The sequence below is a fragment of the Alligator sinensis genome, unplaced genomic scaffold (genome assembly GCF_000455745.1).
Source record: "Alligator sinensis unplaced genomic scaffold, ASM45574v1 scaffold803_1, whole genome shotgun sequence".
Taxonomy (NCBI): Eukaryota; Metazoa; Chordata; order Crocodylia; family Alligatoridae; genus Alligator; species Alligator sinensis.
This window is the reverse complement of record NW_005842886.1, coordinates 501,362-508,427: the sequence shown is the minus strand read 5'-3', so window position 1 is coordinate 508,427 and position 7,066 is coordinate 501,362. Positions and strand designations below refer to the sequence as shown.

Below are 7,066 nucleotides of genomic sequence, written 5' to 3'. Positions count from 1 at the left end.
GGGAGGGGGTCGGACCTGATGATCTGCTCAGGTCCCTTCTGACCCTACCTACTATGAAACTATTAAAGTCTCCTAGTACAAAGAACCAATGAAGGGAAGGAGGAAGCAAAAAATTGTCCTTGATCCTGCAAGTCCTTTTGCAGAACACGGCTAGCGTACAAAGCTGTGTAAGTAAGAATGGAACTATGGATGATATGTAAATATGTAATGGACCAACTATGGTCAATGTAAATGTAATCTGAGGCTCAGTTTGTGCGCTATTAATTCTTAGGCATAAGAGCATAGGTTCAAAGTAGCGTTAAAAGTTCCTTTGACTTTCATTAGGAATTAGGTTTCTGACTTGCCTACATCTTTGAACGTAAGGCTTGTGGTCTTCTGTAATGGTTAGAAGTTAATTGGAAGAGCCCTGCGGGCTCATTCTTTCTTCAAAGAGTTTTGAATGGAGAATGGGTGGGTGCCTATACACGTACAGAGAGGCTGCTCCAACGCACTGTAATTAGTGTGTCAGAACAGACTCAACTAATTGAGTCTGCTGGAATGTGGTAATTACTGCACTCCAGCGTCACATGTATCAGCGTCCCTGTGCTGCAAAATGGCTGTGGGGGTACTTTAATGAACTTGTTCAACAAACTTTAGTTAAAAATGCCCCTCAGCCATTTTTCAGTGCAAGGGCACTGATGCATGTGATGCTCTGGGTGCTTTAATTCGAGCTGCTCTCAGAACTGCTTTAATTAAAGTGCCCCCCACCCTCCATTCCTGGAGCACCTCTGTAAACTCCTGTGTTTCTAAGGGAGACAGCGGCTTAAGTGTGAGCTTCCTGATGTTAACAAGGCCTTACGTACTCCTGCTGCTCGTATTTGGTAAGAGTAAATCGGTGATCATGTTGTAATCTTCTCACTATTGAAACATCAAATTCCTTTCCTTTACGTTCTCTTACCACATTTTGTCTTGTGGATTTCAGTCCAGTGCACTAATAAGCACTCTGCCTTTCTGTGCTAATTTATTACATCCTTCATTGTCATGTGCACGTCACATGTCCAATTTGAAAAAAAGAATGTTTCAATGCAAAAGTATTGTGCTCATTATTTTTTCAGATTTTGCTGTTTTTGATTTGTTTGTATCCTAGGGAGCGTCTAGTATTTGTGTACTTATATATATTTTAGGATTTCTTGTAAAAACAGGTCAATCTTTCATTGTATTGGAAATGTGGCAAGCCTTGGGTTTATCCCAGTCCTTCGCTGTCGGGTTGTTCCACAGTCCTGGGTCAATGTCAGAAACACTCAGCCTCCATCCCCCTGGAGTTTTAAACCTGGCTTCCATCGGCTGCCGCAGTTCCAACTAACTATGGCTGCAGAGGTCAGTCTCTTGGAGGGAGAAGCTCTTTTCAGAACAGATTGGTCCTAGTCATTGGTGATGCATTGTGGGGGATGTTCCCCTCAGATTTCTGCACTGACAGTGCAGTGTGGGGCATGGGGCTCCAGCCCAGCTGGAGCCAGGGCCTGGCAGCAGCGGGGGCAGCAGCGGCAGTGTGATTTCTGTGCTGGCTGCGGGGTGTGGGACTGCAGTCCTGTCAGAGCCAGCGCCTGGCAGCAGTGGCAGTGGTCACAGCAGCATAGAGTTGTGTCCCTCCATTGTCAACACTTGCATGTTGTCAATGGTCCTAGCCCATTGAGAGCTTTTCAGCAATCCTGGAATTACTGCCAGATTGAATGGGTTTAAGATGGGCTATTATCACAGTGGGCATGATCAAGTAGATGCAGTGCTTTGTGTTGGATCAGTTAGCTTCTGCATGGTAAGTCCGAAGTTCGTAAATGTAATTGTTCTAGTTCATTTGGAAGAGACAGAGCTGTGGTTTTCTATGATTAGTTCAGCACCTGATAGGAAAGATTCTGGAGCAATTGGAGTTGCTGCCATTTATATTTCTAGGGGTATGTCTACACAAAATGTTTACTGTAGAGCTGCCTAATTAGTTCCGTAGTAAATGTCTCTGCATCTACACGTGCACCCCTTTTAGGGTGTACAAAATCAATAAACTCTGAAGTAAATACATTGTTTGTTTAAATTTAAGATAAAAAACCGAAGGCACTGAAAACTGTTGACACTAATTTTAACACACCTAAAGAACTGTGTATGATTAGGTGTCCTCTCATCTACTTCAGCAGTTTAACTCTCTTCCACTGAGGTCATTGAGGCACCTCCAGTTTCACTGTCACTATCTGTAGAATCACTTGCATTACTTACTAGTGCCATTTCAGAATCAGATTGAGGCAAATCTGATTCAGAACTACTTAAAACCATCCTTTAGCAAAAGAGAATGTGGTTCAACACAGAGCCTACGGGCAAGGGCAACTTATCAACACACTGCATCTTATTCGCTAATTGAGGAGAAGTGATTTTGAGGAATAGAAACAAGCTTTACGGTGTGTTCGTTTGTTAGTCTGTTCCTCTTTTTTGTCTTGATTGAGCTGAAAGCCATCCAGTTCTGTTCGCAGGAAGCTGCTGTTGGTGGAATGCTTAGGATCCTTAGCACGAACCTGGACAACAGTCGTGTGTTACAGTATCCCTTCTACCATGGGAGAGGAGACATATTCTCTGCTGCCCGCCAAATGATGCTTTGCTCCAAAGTTTTTCTTTTCTGTGGTACTTGGCAATGTCTATCATTACGGCTGTTTCATCAATGTTGGAGACATTCTTAGCTACTTCCATAATTGTACTGAGAGCAGTAGATAATTCATCTTCTGATAAATGGTGTCCTCTGTGTTGAGGATCCAAAAGGTTTGTTGCCAGATGAACTGGATGAGAGCAAAACTCAGATCTCTTAGTAAACATTTGTTTTACTACTACTTCTTTTTGGATAGAGGTGAAGAAGGCAAAAGCTCAGTTAGATTTTCATTCAGTTGTCTGAATAACTCTGGAATGTTGAAAGGCTTGGTGCATCTCCCTCAAGTTTCTTGATAGCCACTGAAACTGGTAGTAGCAAATTGAATGTTTCTTGACCTCAAACCCAGAACACATCTTTGTCGAGAATCTGCTTCTGAATGTTCACGGGAATAATCTGAGATACTGCATCATCTATTGAAGCACACTGCAAACAGTTCTTTGTGTGCAGAAAACTTTGTGTGTAAACACTTTGTAGCCGAGCCCCATTTAGTTTTTTCTGGCAATAAAAGTGCACTTTCCTTTTCCTGCTTCTCTTTCTGTAATTCCTTCTAAGTCTGATTAGCAACATGATGATTGTTGAATACCTTCACAACCACTTTGCAGTTTGCCAGTATTGTCTGAATTGTATTCACACTTACTATGTCCTTTGCCAGAAGATTCAACCCATAAGCAAGACAGCCAAATACTAGGGCTGTGCGAAACGGCACTGTTCCGTTTTGACAGAACAGCGTTCCATTTCAAATTTAATTTGGATTCAAAACAGCTGTTCCATTCCATTCCATCGAAACCGAAAGGCTGTTTCAACGTTTCACTGCTGCTCTGTGCTGCCTGGGCCACACTTCCCCTGTGTGTATGGGAGCAGCGTGGGCAGCATGCAGGGTTGTGCTCCTCCATGCTGCCCCCGCCTGCAGGGGAAGTGTGGTCAGGGCAGCGGGGAGCTCAGAGTGGCAGGCAGCTTGCTGCACCCCGAGCTGTGCCCTGCCGCGCTGGGTTCCAATGCTGCTCTGCAGAAGCGGCAGCGAGGGCAGCACAACAGGGAGCTTTGCCAGTATCTGCTGCCTCCCCAGAGTCGGCTGGGGTCTGCTGCAGCCTGGAGGCTGCAAACAGCTGCTGCCTTCCTGGCCCCGGCCCCAATGTGTGTTGAGGAAAATTGCCTTGCATGCCATGCTTGGCATGCATGCTGAGGGTTGCTGACCCCCTGTTTTAACATATTAATTTGTTTACTTGCATAGGATTCCTAAAGTAGACTTTTCTCAAATGATGTTGTTCCACCACTTGGTTGTATTAGCTTTCTGTATATGGCTTGTACTCTTTCAGGACAGTTTCTACATGTTATTAAATGTTTTTTCATTTTTCTTGCATTGTTAGCATACTCCTGCCCACAATATTTACATCTACCAAATTTTTGTTCCTTCCTTCAGTGGTATGAACTTCACTATAATGATGCGACACACTATTTTTTTTTTTTTCTGATCAGGCATTATTATGACTATTTCAAACGAAAAGCACTAAAAAACTAGCAGATCTTATACAAACACTTCCAACTTCCCCAACTCAAGAAGAGAAATGAGACACTGCTCTGTGTGTTTGCTGAACTGAAAGTGAAATAAAAATTAATCACAGTTTTAGTTTTAGTTTTGCTTTCACTTGCGGTCCTGAGATGAAATAAAAATTTTTATCTTTGGTTTTGATTTGACCTGCACAGCCAATTAGGTGAATTCATAACTTGATTTTTGGTTTGGATTATTATGTGAGTGTATTTACCATCCTGTTTACAAATCAATAAAACATGCATGTTCTGTCTCGCACACTTCCTAGGGATAATCACCTGAAAAACATTAATTACAACTTTGAAACTGGCAAGTTTGCTTAATATTGTATTGGCATCCATTCATTGTTACTAATGAATTTTATGAAACAATGAATTTTTAGAAATGGAAAATTTCCCATGGAAAAACAAAGCACTGGAAAATTTTCCACCCCACGTTTCTGGTCCCGTGACACCTTACCTTAATTGTGTCAGGAAAGATTATTGCTGATTCAGGTTTGAACAGCAACAGCTACATTTTGAAAAAAATAGTAGAAAACAGTTTGTATTTTATAACAACAACAACAATCGTCATTTTCATTGTTGTTGAAGTGAAAGAGCAATGATGTTGATTCAAAACCTACTCAGAAATTTGAAATTTTAGACATACAGGCTGCGGGCTTTCTGTTTACAGAGCTAAAAATAGATGTAATTATGTATGTGGAACTGATATTGAAATGACTCTGTACAGATCTATGTAATGAATTATTAGGCAGCTTTAACTATGTCACTTGGCCTCTCCTCTCTAATCTAAGGATGCTACTACTCAAATGATAAACCTTGGAGCGGTTTCAAAACAGCTGATGTGTATACTTAAATCAGCCTGCCAAAAAAATGCTCCTCGCCTTTAATATTTCTGTGTATCTAATCTTATGTTTAATCACATGAAACGAAGTAAACATATTATACCTAAGAAATAGAGGACAGGATGCTGCAATTTACAGTATATGTGTAGGCTTCTTGACTTCAGTGAAGCTCCACAGCATTGCAGCAATCCACCCGCAAATCATTAGTTATTGAATCTGTGCCAGAAAATTGGAATGACAGTTATTGAGGTACCTGTAAAATCTCTAATACAGTTATGAAGCTGATGAAATGGTATAATAATGGGTTGTGACCAACTGTGGCTTATTAGAGTTGTCCTAAGTAAGAGACAAGCTGGAGAGCTGAATGGTTCTTCTGCACATCCAGTAAAAGCTGTGTTAACAGGTATTCTGCCAGCCAGAATATTCTAACCAGAATTTCCAGCAGGCTGGACATGGTGGGAGAGGCGGGGGAAGCTTGCACCACCACCACCACCCTGTACTGCCGCCACCCCACACGCAGCCACTGCCACCACCCCCACCCTCACCCCCAACTCCGCAGGGGTTTTCAAAAATGTTGAAAATTTCTGCCTCAGATAACCAGAATGTTTAGATACCTGGCACCCCCCCATTCTCCACTCATGCCAGTTAACACAGCTTTTGCTATACTTGGTTTGTGTTTGTGGAGGAAGAATACAGTTTGTGGGTAGTATCTTTCCCCAAAATGTTGAATTTCCTCCAAAAGTGATACACACTTTTTTTTTTCTAGAAAAAATCATTAAGAATCACATTTGTGGGAGCCCAGCAGGGGAAATAATGCTGAAAGGCAATCGTTATGGGTTCATTGCAGGTAGATCCTGCCTGACTAACCTTGTTTCTTTTTATGACCAGGTCACAAAATACTTAGACGCAGGAGTAGAGGTAGATGTCATCTACCTAGACTTTAAGAAGGCGATTGATGCGATATCTCATTCCGTTCTCGTAAATAAACTGACAGGCTCTGATGAAGAAGATTACACAGTCAGGTGGGTGGCAAATTGGCTTAGGGGTCGCACCCAAAGAGTGGTGGTGGACGGGTTGATATTGACCTGGAAAGATGTAGGCAGTGGAATCCCGCAAGGTTCGGTTCTTGGACTGGTGCTATTCAATGTCTTCATCAGTGACTTGGACGAAGGCGTAGAGAGCACCCTGTCCAGGTTTGCAGATGATACCAAATTATGGGCCAAAGTTAACACAGCAGAGGGTGGGGATTGGATCCAGGCAGATCTGGACAGGTTGGGGAAATGGGCAGAATGAAATAGGTTTCAGTTCAACAAAGACAAGTGCAAAGTGCTGCACCTGGGCAAAAAGAACCACCAACACACTTGCAGGCTGGGAGAGAACCTTCTCAGCAGCATAACAGTGGAAAGGGATCATGGAATCATAGTTGACTCCAAGATAAATATGAGTCGTCAATGTGACGAAGTGATGAAGTGATCAACAAGGCTAACTACATTTCATCGTGCATTAGCAGATGCATGACGAACAGGTCCAGGGAGGTGATGCTTCCCCTCTGTGCGGCAGTGGTCAGACCACAGTTGGAGTACTGCATCCAGTTTTGGGCGCCACACTTTTTAAGAGGGATGCGGAGAATCTTGAGAGGGTTCAGAGGAGGCCACTCGTATGATCAGAGGCCTGCAGGCAAAGCCCTACGAGGAGAGACTAGGGGAATTAGATCTCGTCAGCCTTTGCAAGAGAAGGCTGAGAAGTGATCTTGTGGCTGCCTATAAATTCATCATGGGAGGACAGCAGGGAATAGGAGATGCTCTATTTACTAGGGCACCCCCTGGAGTAACTAGGAATAATGGCCACAAACTGATGGAGAGCAGATTTAGGTTGGACATCAGAAAGAACTTCTTCACTGTAAGGGTTGCCAGAATCTGGAATGGGCTTCCAAGGGAGGTGGTGATATCCTCTACCTTGGCAGTCTGTCTTCAAGAAGAGACTGGACAAGCATCTAGCTGGGGTCATCTTG

General features: G+C 43.0%; 1 protein-coding gene across 4 annotated transcripts in view; it reads left to right on the top strand.

Moving 5' to 3' along the window:
• The first annotated feature begins 6,057 nt into the window (after positions 1-6,057).
• The window catches only part of SCARB2 (scavenger receptor class B member 2), a 28,408-nt gene continuing 27,399 nt past the window's right edge, over positions 6,058-7,066 (top strand). For all 4 annotated transcript variants that reach the window (XM_025192072.1, XM_025192073.1, XM_025192070.1 and 1 more), the window contains exon 1: positions 6,058-6,077. The gene's annotated coding sequence lies outside the window, so the exon portion shown is untranslated. The remainder of the gene's footprint in view (positions 6,078-7,066) is intronic.